At 36.0% G+C, this 12,759-nt stretch overlaps 1 long non-coding RNA gene across 2 annotated transcripts; it reads left to right on the forward strand.

Moving 5' to 3' along the window:
- The first annotated feature begins 4,957 nt into the window (after positions 1 to 4,957).
- On the forward strand, positions 4,958 to 7,919 carry LOC138306330 (uncharacterized). 2 transcript variants are annotated; one of them, XR_011205832.1, is made up of 4 exons: positions 4,958 to 5,599; positions 5,812 to 5,905; positions 7,001 to 7,411; positions 7,854 to 7,919. It is a non-coding gene; the product is annotated as an uncharacterized lncRNA (long non-coding RNA). The 2 variants fall into 2 exon arrangements; XR_011205833.1 differs by lacking the exon at positions 7,854 to 7,919 and adding an exon at positions 7,788 to 7,835.
- The last annotated feature ends 4,840 nt before the right edge of the window (positions 7,920 to 12,759 follow it).

Genomic DNA, 12,759 nt, shown 5'->3' on the forward strand with positions numbered 1-12,759 from the left:
ATTGAGAAGCGCATTCGTAAAGTAAAAAAAATTTAATTTACGATTTCTTCTTTATTTTCCGATCTTTCCTAAATATCATACACCAAAATGGAGATTGGATTATTCCCTTTCCAATGCTGTCTTCCAATTTGTGCTGACATTTTCATGTATCGATAGTTATCAATTACCTGTTTTTTACCTCACGCATATGGCTCTACTCTCCACACATGCAACCAGCTGTGAAGTTATACAGGTACATAAATCACCGCGGAAGGAGTTCGGAAGGAGGAAGGGTGTGTTAGGACACACGTGTAATTAACACATTCCCATGGTGATATATGGTATCTATAATCTATACGATACGTCGTATATGGTAAATAAGGCAGTTATGTATCAATCAAAATCAATAGTTATGAAATATTCCATTTTACACGGAAGGCTTAAACAGCGCCCATACAAAAGGACGGAAAGATTCATTTTTTTAAATATAATAACTTACTAAAATTGAGAGAAGCGCAATCGTAAAGTAAATAGTTTTTAATTCACGATTTCTTCTTTATTTACCGACCGATCCTAAATGTCATACACCAAAATTGAGATTGGATTATTCCCTTTCCAATGCTGTCTTCCAAGTTTTGCTGACATTTCTGCATAGATAGTTACAGTACCTGAACCGTTTAACGTTCCCAGCCTAACGCAAACGTAACTCAAAAAATCCGTCCGTTAGCTAACGCTAACGATTGCTAACGATTAACGATCAACGATTAACGCAATAACGATTTACGCAAAACGCTAAACGATCGGCAAGCATAGACCGGAAATACCATTGTTATAATCACGGAAATGGCTTGACGGTAAATAAATTACGGATCTTGACGTTCTGAAATACAAACGAAAGTATAAAAAACGGGAGTATGTTTAGGATTAAAATTTCTGTATACCATATAAACATTTGCCTATGAAAACTATATGGACACGATGAGGTCAAAGACGACAGCACTCAATACGAAGTTTCTACTTTACAGGTACAAAATGTACGTTTACAAAATGAATTACATGTGCAACTGTATGTATTAAGAAAGAATGGTATTATTCTAAAGTGTCTCATTCACCCGATATTTTAAGAATAACAAATTATTACAACATCTCTTTACTGATAATAACACAATGAAGTAAAAAAACGACTGAACTCGATATGAAGTTTCCACTTTACACGTACATGTGTACGTTTACAAATTACGTGTACAACCGTATGTATTAAGAGAGAATTGTATTATTGCAAGGGTCATATTTATCCGATATTTTAAGAAATAACAAACAAATTGTTACAACAACACTTTATTGATAATATTATCGTCACAATGTCATAATTTTAGTGAAGCGATCAGGCGTATACCGGTACTTTAAATAGTATCATGGTGTCGAAATGACGAATAAACGATTTTCACACAAACACATTTAAAATGCATTATTAGTACATCAAATTTCCATCTATATGCTTGATTTCTATTATCGATATTTCATAACTCAACAATTGTAATAAGTAACATTTTATAGTGTTTCCCGCATCAATCACAAGTTTACGTTTGTTTTATTTTTCAGATTGTCGAAAGGCTCTTCCGCTTACCATGAAAAACGTATTCTCGGAATATTTTTCATAAAGGATTATACATTGTATTACTAGGGTGTGCATTTATAATTATAGATATACAGTATATGTGTACATAAAAGTTCATTGCTTACAATTGACTAGGCATCGATTTTAGGATCGCACATGTACATTTAAAAATGTACGTACTACATGTACATACATGTACGCCACAGTAGTACAGCTACTGTAATAAAGATTAAACATTTGAATTCGTGTTTCGCCATTTGCAGTTCTCTCATTATATATAGTTCATGCATATAGTCAAGATATAAAGAATGAAAATATTCCCATCCAGTTATCTATATTCAAATTAAGTCAATTATGCAAAATCATTGATGACAACAACGATGAAGATAGTGATGCAGATGTACACTGAAGATTACTGTAAAATTGCATTGCGACAATTTTCTACGTATATTTGTAACCGGTGTAAGAAATAAAGTTATTTGATAACTTTTCATTTGAATTTGAAAGCAACTCTGCAATTTACTGTTACAAACAAATAATTATTCATACAATGTATAAGTGTGATAAGCTAATTCATTCCAACGTAATATATAAGAAAGCATATTGTAAACATCAAAACTTTGAAATACGACAGTACGTGAAATGTACTGTCACATTTTACGGGGCACAGGTAAGTTGGGTATAGAGTTAATCTCCCTCCCAAGAAGGTGTTAATTACAGGTGAACTCCGCCCGTGGCCAGCGACAGAGGGTCGACACAAGGTAACACCTGTCGTGACCTTTATACCTGTACAGGTAAAATACCCGTGCGCGTCACGCTGGGAATTGAAGAGATTCAAGGTACAAATAACAACGAACACGTGTGAGAAGTTAATTGTCCAGGTTTTTTTTTTTATTGATATGAACAAAAACGTATATCCGTGTCTGATTTGACACGCGTACAGTACGTGTGAAGGCTTACAATATAACGTACCTGCTCAGTTCGAATTCTGAACACGTGTTCTACATGTAGATGTAGGTATACTCGTACATTACGGACATTCTTGTATCTGAAGAAATGCAAACGTTTACATCTTTTTATTCCCTTTTCCATTTTCATATAAATACAAGTATTAATATATAAATAATTGCGTTTAAAAAATATTTACATGTAGATGCCAAATCTCACCTCTTTCCGTGTTCAAACTCGTCATGTTAATGATTTTAAACTTCACGAATTTATTTACAAATCTCCCGAGTTGCGTTCTTCGTACGTTGATAATTTTCAACATAACGAGAACAATATTACCCAGCGTGTCTGTAATATCGTTTTTATATTTTTATTATCTGTTTTAGCTATTTTCGTGAGTAATCTTTCAATTGTCGTGGATTTTTTCTAAAAAAATGCTTTGGACATTAATGTTCTGTAAGACAGTTTCGTTAATATTTGAATTGCTTTCGCAGAAATAATAATAACAGAAACATATATACATATATGATATATGCTTCTGATAATAATAATAAAAAAGTGAAAATCACATTAAGTTTTGTAGTTTTGATAATTAATACATTTATTATTTCTGTCGGGAGGAGGAAGGGGTGTTAGGACGCGTGTAATTAACACATCCCATGGTGATCGATGTTGTACAGGTAAATGACGAGCTATATCCTATTTTAATAAGGGCGAATAGAGAACAATAGGGGCTAATTACAGGTAAGTTATAGTCTCTTTTAGAAAACGATTTACCAGTGAAACACCTGTGCGATAAAGTCACAGCAAGTACATTTAGTACTCTTCTTTTGACCTTTTTTTATTACATTTTCTTTTCAAAATCACATTATCAACATGCATATCTATTATACCAAAAAAATATACGTAACTTAATTTCCCACATCTTATATCATGAAAATCTTACAATCCTGAATTATTATATATCCATTTTGCCTGAAATATTTATAATAAATATTTAGAGATTTACGGCATATGCATCGCTAACTATATGAAGCATTAGCGGCTAAATACTACAATTTTGAATTTATAATCACACATTATATGAAGCTTCATTTTGCTCTTAATATTTCTTATATAATTATATCTTTCAGATAAGCTTACATTGAAATAAACCCCATTTTAAAAAAACTATTAAACAATTTTATTGTATTATCAATGCTGATACGAATTAGATACAGTACGGTACAAATTAATTAATCGCTTATACTTACAAACATGTATGTAAGCAAATACTACGATTGTCTTTTTATACGATATAAGTTTCAATTCACATTTAATATGTTTGGATCAGGCTAATAATAAAATGTATAATTCTAAAACTACATTTTTTTTATGACTCTTGAATACATTGATTAATATAAAAGAGATTTTGAAAAAATATATATTCATGTTATAGCAACGCTTTCTATCGACAGAGGATTTGCTTTGGTCAGCCAATCATAAAAAAAAATGTTTTCCACTGAGTGTCACCGATCAGTGTGGGACATAAAAACAGCTTTATTATTTTCTAGGGTTAGGGTTGGGATTAGGTTAACCCTTAACCATTCATACAAAAGGGCAGTGAAAAACATATAGAACACAGTATATTTAAACAACAAGTTAAACAATTATCAAGGCCGCTTTCCTCAGAGTTTTCAATAAAGAGGCCTAAATCCTGTAGAAATTGTAGATCATTAGAAGACAAAAGTCGTTCCAAATTTTAAAAGAATTTTTCTCGCTGTAAAGTTAACGGTTCGCTTAAAATGAAGTTGGTTTCATTCTCAATGTCGTTACAAAATATGCCAGAAGACGGGGAATCTTTTTAGTGACAGAAGTTATTTACCGTTACAGGTTCTGCTAAATAAATATTGCAAGTTTTGCTGGATTAATATTCATAAAATTGCCCACCAATGAACAAGCTATCGGTCACTTGTGTTAGAGAAAAACAAAAGCTTTAAAAACATTGGAAATTTCTGATTGAAAACGTATCTTACGATCACATTAAAATATGAAAAAGATTATCAATTATTTATATTTCATATCGTATTCTATAATGAACTATTCTATATTTTCGATATGATCTCAACGTTTTCACCGTCTGCCGACGGAACACATATCTCAGGTAATCTTTGCCAGCGTAACACTGACACCGTGACACTCAGGGACTGTGCTACCGCGACCCGCTTTGAAGATCCGCGATGAAACGATCGCCGCGGATCATGGTGACATATGGCGGATCACCGTGATCACGATGGGTCGCGGAGACGCCGCTTTGAAGATTCTCGGTGACGATTCATGGTGACATGTCACCGCGATTGTCCCCCTTGAGAGATAAGCCGACGCGGAGACAGCGAGACATTTCGATAATTTTAATGGACCGATCTGTATTATTGAATTAAAAAATGTAACTTGTAATATTAATATATATCTGGACGTTGTCTTCATGCTGGCAACAGAAAAGTAGGTCTCATCAATAATCGTCACCGACATTGAAAAGAAAGAGAATGCCCGGGTAATTTTCCTTAATATTCTGTTAAACAAAGCTGCAAAACTTTGATGATTGAAAGCTGTTACAAATATGCATGGAATATTTTGAAATACAAAGCATTTTATGGGTCCATATTTGCATGTAATTGGCTGGATTTTGATTAATTAAAATTATAATTCAAATAGAAATATGTGAAATTTATTTTTAAATTGGATAGATAGTCTTATATGAATAAAGAAATCAAGCTATAGGAAGTAGAAGATATATATTTATCTTCAATTTGTACATAAATATGAAATTAAAATTTATTTGTTTATATTTTGGAATTTTATATACAGTATATTTCATATTTATGGTTCTAATGATTTAGTATTTATCTTGGTGAAATTTACTTCTTGATGTATATATGATGCTTCCAATTAACTTGTAATGATTCATATAATTTTTTCCAGGAATATCAGAATGGGCCATGGTGAGGGAAAGAAGAAAACAATCACAAGTTAGACTGATAATTGGAGATTTGCACCAATCAGACAATTTCATTGGTAAAAAATACTCATAAATATGGAAATGAATTGTGAATTATAAATGTTTGTGTGCAAAAGCAACGAATCAATTCATTCACAAACCTAAATGAATTAAAATAATAATTGAAATGATGATAATTCTAATTGAGAAACCACTAACATATTACATCATTCTTATAATTATTATAATTGGTCGCTATCCTTCATTCATTTTTTTTTACTTTCATCAGGTAATACTGCTGTGTGCATTGGGAGTTAAAAAGTCGAGAAGACACTTCCCCCGGCATATACACTACAAAAGATGATTATATTAGGCGTGGTAATGTATGTAAGGATTTTATTAAAAAAGATTAATTTCACGTACATGTAGGGTAAACTTCATGTTTATTTTATTTTCAGTGTTGTATGCAAAGCAAATGTGACTTAAAGGTATTTAATAGTTAAATGAGGGGAAACATTTTAAAAAAAAAAACAACTAAAATATCCTTTTTTGGTGATAAAAATCAATTCTTTATTAGGTAATGTTCTTTTTCGAAAACTTTTCCAGGTCCTAAATGTAAAATCAAGACCTTGATTTTCAAAGGGTTATATGATCACTTATAACCTTGATTTCGCTGGAACATATCATTGCAAAACTGAAGGCAGTTCAAGAGAAAAAACTGACCAATCACAGGCCTGCAGCAGATCTAGAGATTTAGTGATGCTCAACTTCAAAGCTATGCAATGTACAGTTAGTTGAGTCTTTTGATGTATATCAAAGGACCAAACTATCTTCTCATCTGATGTCATACACAGAGCCTTCAGTTTCGCTATGACATATTCCCAGGGTGTAAAAGATTATAAGTGATCGTAACCCCTGGAAATCTAGGATGGGCCAAGTATTACTAGGCTCTTATACTTCAATTCACTGGAACTTCTTGGTTTATATCTGGTGGGTTATCATGACCTACATTGTGACCTTTGACATACATATACAACTAAGAATAGTCTAAACATATTTACAGTAGGACTTTAGTTAATGGTGGAGATGTGGAATGGTAGTCTCATTGAAAGAAATTCTTGTTGACTGTTAAATCAAAATGTGTAATTAAGCATTTGTTTCCCTAAGTTGAGTAAAACAATTTTTAATGAGCTTATTATAATAAAGCGTTTTTGATTGGTTAATAATAGCGGAAATTTCAATATGTCTGCATCCAATGATGTAAAGTGGCCTTGCTTCACATTTTGTTAACTCTTGTTAACTCCTTCTGAATGTTTGCATATCTAGAATGCCGTTGTTTAGATGGTGAAAACCATTCATCAAATCTTTCAAAAACTGTTTCAGTGTTAAATTGCATTACTGATTACATATTTCGATAACTACTGGTGTTTAGATCTTTTGGATTCCTGCATGTTTTAATATTACCATTATTCTTTCAGTAAACTCCAACAAGAATCACCAGAACAACTTATCCTGTGCAAATCCGTCCACATTATGAAGAGATATATTCATCAGCTGCAATCGACATGGAAACACTGTACCCTTTCCCTAAGATTACATCGCCTCATCCAGTGTCTTATGATGGATTAATTGATGTGAAAATGCTAAAAGGACATGGATAGTAAAGCTTTTGAAAATTACTGCATCGAACCGTGGCTAATTTATTATCAAAAATATACATCTTGAATGATGTATTCAACTATCAAAAATATTATGTTGATTATTTTTGTGACTTGCAATTGATCAGATTTGTTTTGTTTAAAAAGCAATTTTTAAAATTACAATAAACTTTTTAAATGTTTTCTATTTTCATATTTCTATATCATGTTTTTAATGAGTTGTGAGTTCATGTTAAAAAACATGGGACATGTTTTAGGTAGCTTTCGGGTACGTTTTAGGTAGCTCTCGGGTATGTTTTAGGTAGCTTTCGGGTATGTTTTAGGTAGCTTTCGGGTATGTTTTAGGTAGCTCTCGGGTACCTTTAAGGTAGCATTGTATGTTTTAGGTAGCTTTCGAGTACCTTTTTAGGTAGCTCTCGGGTATGTTTTAGGTAGCTTTCGGGTACATTTTAGGTAGCTTTCGGGTATGTTTTAGGTAGCTTTCGGGTATGTTTTAGGTAGCTTTCGGGTATGTTTTAGGTAGCTCTCGGGTACCTTTTAGGTAGCTCTCGGGTATGTTTCAGGTAGCTTTCGGGTACATTTTAGGTAGCTTTCGGGTATGTTTTAGGTAGCTCTCGGGTACCTTTTAGGTAGCTTTCGGGTATGTTTTAGGTAGCTCTCGGGTATGTTTTAGGTAGCTCTCGGGTACCTTTTAGGTAGCTTTCGGGTATGTTTTAGGTAGCTTTCGGGTATGTTTTAGGTAGCTCTCGGGTACATTTTAGGTAGCTTTCGGTATGTTTTAGGGTATGTTTCGGGTATCTTTCAGGTATATTTCTCTGGGTAGTTTAGGTAGTTAAAAAAGTCGGGAAGACACTTCCCCCGTAGCATATATAGGTACTACAAAAGATGATTATAGGTAGGCTTTTGGTAATGTATTAGGTAGGTTTTATTAAAAAAGAGATAGGTAATTTCACTGTACATGTAGGGTAAACTTTTCGGGTATGTTTTAGGCAGCTTTTCAGTGTTGTTTTAAAGTAAATGCTTTCGACTTAAAGGTATTTAATAACTTCATTAAATTTCGGGGAAACAATTTTTAGGTAGTTCTCTGGGTATATCTAAAATAGCCTTTTTTAGGCACATAATGCCATAATTTTAGGTATACCTAATTTTGCCTAAAAACATAGGTAATGTTCTTTTTTCGAAAACTTTTCCAGGTCCTAAATGTAAAATCAAGGTACCTTGATTTCAAAGGTACACCTATATGACCTAAAAGGTACTTATTTTTCCCCTGGGTAACCTTACTAAGTTTATTTTTCGCAGGACACACAGCTACCACCCCCCTGTGGTACTTAACCAATACTAAGTTATACCTTTGTGACAGTACACACAGCTCCTTTACCCTTCGGTACTTAACCAATACTAAGTTATACCTTTGTGACAGTACACACAGCTCCTTTAACCTTCGGTACTTAACCAATACTAAGTTATACCTTTGTGACAGTACACACAACTCCTTTACCCCCCGGTACTTAACCAATACTAAGTTATTACCTTTGTGACAGTACACACAGACTCCTTTACCCCCCCGGTACTTAACCAATACTTAAGTTATACCTTTGTGACAGTACCCACAACTCCTTTACCCCCCGTGTACTTAACCAATACTAAGTTATACCTTTGTGACAGTACACACAGCTCCTTTACCCCCCGGTACTTAACCATTACAAGTTATACCTTTGTGACAGTACACACACTCCTTTACCCTTGGTACTAACTAAGTTATACCTTTGTGACAGTACACACAGCTCCTTTACCCCCCGGTACTTTAACCAATACTAAGTTATACCTTTGTGACAGTACACACAACTCCTTTACCCTTCGGTACTTAACCAATACTAAGTTTTACCTTTGTGACAGTACACACAGCTCCTTTACCCCCCGGTACTTAACCAATACTAAGTTATACCTTTGTGACAGTACACACAGCTCCTTTACCCCCCGGTACTTAACCAATACTAAGTTATACCTTTGTGACAGTACACACAGCTCCTTTACCCCCGGTACTTAACCAATACTAAGTTATACCTTTGTGACAGTACACACAACTCCTTTACCCCCGGTACTTAACCAATACTAAGTTATACCTTTGTGACAGTACACACAACTCCTTTACCCCCCGGTACTTAACCAATACTAAGTTATACCTTTGTGACAGTACACACAGCTCCTTTACCCCCCGGTACTTAACCAATACTAAGTTATACCTTTGTGACAGTACACACAACTCCTTTACCCCCCGGTACTTAACCAATACTAAGTTATACCTTTGTGACAGTACACACAGCTCCTTTACCCCCCGGTACTTAACCAATACTAAGTTATACCTTTGTGACAGTACACACAGCTCCTTTACCCCCCGGTACTTAACCAATACTAAGTTATACCTTTGTGACAGTACACACAGCTCCTTTACCCCCGGTACTTAACCAATACTAAGTTATACCTTTGTGACAGTACACACAACTCCCTTTACCACCCGGTACTTAACCAATACTAAGTTATACCTTTGTGACAGTACACACAGCTCCTTTACCCCCCGGTACTTAACCAATACTAAGTTATACCTTTGTGACAGTACACACAGCTCCTTTACCCCCCGGTACTTAACCAATACTAAGTTATACCTTTGTGACAGTACACACAGCTCCTTTACCACCCCGGTACTTAACCAATACTAAGTTATACCTTTGTGACAGTACACACAGCTCCTTTACCCGCGTACTTAACCAATACTAAGTTATACCTTTGTGACAGTACACACAGCTCCTTTACCCCCCGGTACTTAACCAATACTAAGTTATACCTTTGTGACAGTACACACAGCTCCTTTACCCCCCGGTACTTAACCAATACTAAGTTATACCTTTGTGACAGTACACACAGCTCCTTTACCCCCCGGTACTTAACCAATACTAAGTTATACCTTTGTGACAGTACACACAGCTCCTTTACCCCCGGTACTTAACCAATACTAAGTTATACCTTTGTGACAGTACACACAGCTCCTACCCCGGTACCCCCCTTGTGACAGTACTTAACCAATTACTACTAAGTTATACCTTTGTGACAGTACACACAGCTCCTTTACCCCCCGGTACTTAACCAATACTAAGTTATACCTTTGTGACAGTACACACAGCTCCTTTACCCCGGTACTTAACCAATACTAAGTTATACCTTTGTGACAGTACACACAGCTCCTTTACCCCCGGTACTTAACCAATACTAAGTTATACCTTTGTGACAGTACACACAGCTCCTTTACCCCCCGGTACTTAACCAATACTAAGTTATACCTTTGTGACAGTACACACAGCTCCTTTACCCCCCCGGTACTTAACCAATACTAAGTTATACCTTTGTGACAGTACACACAGCTCCTTTACCCCCCGGTACTTAACCAATACTAAGTTATACCTTTGTGACAGTACACACAGCTCCTTTACCCCCCGGTACTTAACCAATACTAAGTTATACCTTTGTGACAGTACACACAGCTCCTTTACCCCCCGGTACTTAACCAATACTAAGTTATACCTTTGTGACAGTACACACAGCTCCTTTACCCCCCGGTACTTAACCAATACTAAGTTATACCTTTGTGACAGTACACACAACTCCTTTACCCCCTGGTACTTAACCAATACTAAGTTATACCTTTGTGACAGTACACACAGCTCCTTTACCCCCCGGTACTTAACCAATACTAAGTTATACCTTTGTGACAGTACACACAGCTCCTTTACCCCCCGGTACTTAACCAATACTAAGTTATACCTTTTGTGACAGTACACACAGCTCCTTTACCCCCCGGTACTTAACCAATACTAAGTTATACCTTTGTGACAGTACACACAGCTCCTTTACCCCCCGGTACTTAACCAATACTAAGTTATACCTTTGTGACAGTACACACAGCTCCTTTACCCCCCGGTACTTAACCAATACTAAGTTATACCTTTGTGACAGTACACACAACTCCTTTACCCTTCGGTACTTAACCAATACTAAGTTATACCTTTGTGACAGTACACACAACTCCTTTAACCCCCCGGTACTTAACCAATACTAAGTTATACCTTTGTGACAGTACACACAGCTCCTTTACCCCCCGGTACTTAACCAATACTAAGTTATACCTTTGTGACAGTACACACAGCTCCTTTACCCCCGGTACTTAACCAATACTAAGTTATACCTTTGTGACAGTACACACAACTCCTTTACCCTTCGGTACTTAACCAATACTAAGTTATACCTTTGTGACAGTACACACAGCTCCTTTACCCCCCGGTACTTAACCAATACTAAGTTATACCTTTGTGACAGTACACACAGCTCCTTTACCCTTCGGTACTTAACCAATACTAAGTTATACCTTTGTGACAGTACACACAGCTCCTTTACCCCCCGGTACTTAACCAATACTAAGTTATACCTTTGTGACAGTACCCACAGCTCCTTTACCCCCGGTACTTAACCAATACTAAGTTATACCTTTGTGACAGTACACACAGCTCCTTTACCCCCCGGTACTTAACCAATACTAAGTTATACCTTTGTGACAGTACACACAGCTCCTTTACCCTTCGGTACTTAACCAATACTAAGTTATACCTTTGTGACAGTACACACAGCTCCTTTACCCCCCGGTACTTAACCAATACTAAGTTATACCTTTGTGACAGTACACACAGCTCCTTTACCCCCCGGTACTTAACCAATACTAAGTTATACCTTTGTGACAGTACACACAGCTCCTTTACCCCCCGGTACTTAACCAATACTAAGTTATACCTTTGTGACAGTACCCACAGCTCCTTTACCCCCCGGTACTTAACCAATACTAAGTTATACCTTTGTGACAGTACACACAGCTCCTTTACCCCCCGGTACTTAACCAATACTAAGTTATACCTTTGTGACAGTACACACAAGCTCCTTTACCCCCCGGTACTTAACCAATACTAAGTTATACCTTTGTGACAGTACACACAGCTCCTTTACCCCGCGGTACTTAACCAATACTAAGTTATACCTTTGTGACAGTACACACAGCTCCTTTACCCCCCGGTACTTAACCAATACTAAGTTATATACCTTTGTGACAGTACACACAGCTCCTTTACCCCCGGTACTTAACCAATACTAAGTTATACCTTTGTGACAGTACACACAGCTCCTTTACCCCCGGTACTTAACCAATACTAAGTTATACCTTTGTGACAGTACACACAGCTCCTTTACCCCCCGGTACTTAACCAATACTAAGTTATACCTTTGTGACAGTACACACAGCTCCTTTACCCCCCGTACTTAACCAATACTAAGTTATACCTTTGTGACAGTACACACAGCTCCTTTACCCCCCGGTACTTAACCAATACTAAGTTATACCTTTGTGACAGTACACACAGCTCCTTTACCCCCCGGTACTTAACCAATACTAAGTTATACCTTTGTGACAGTACACACAGCTCCTTTACCCCCCGGTACTTAACCAATACTAAGTTATACCTTTGTGACAGTACACACAGCTC

The sequence above is a fragment of the Argopecten irradians genome, chromosome 13 (genome assembly GCF_041381155.1).
Source record: "Argopecten irradians isolate NY chromosome 13, Ai_NY, whole genome shotgun sequence".
In the NCBI taxonomy this organism is placed as follows: domain Eukaryota; kingdom Metazoa; phylum Mollusca; class Bivalvia; order Pectinida; family Pectinidae; genus Argopecten; species Argopecten irradians.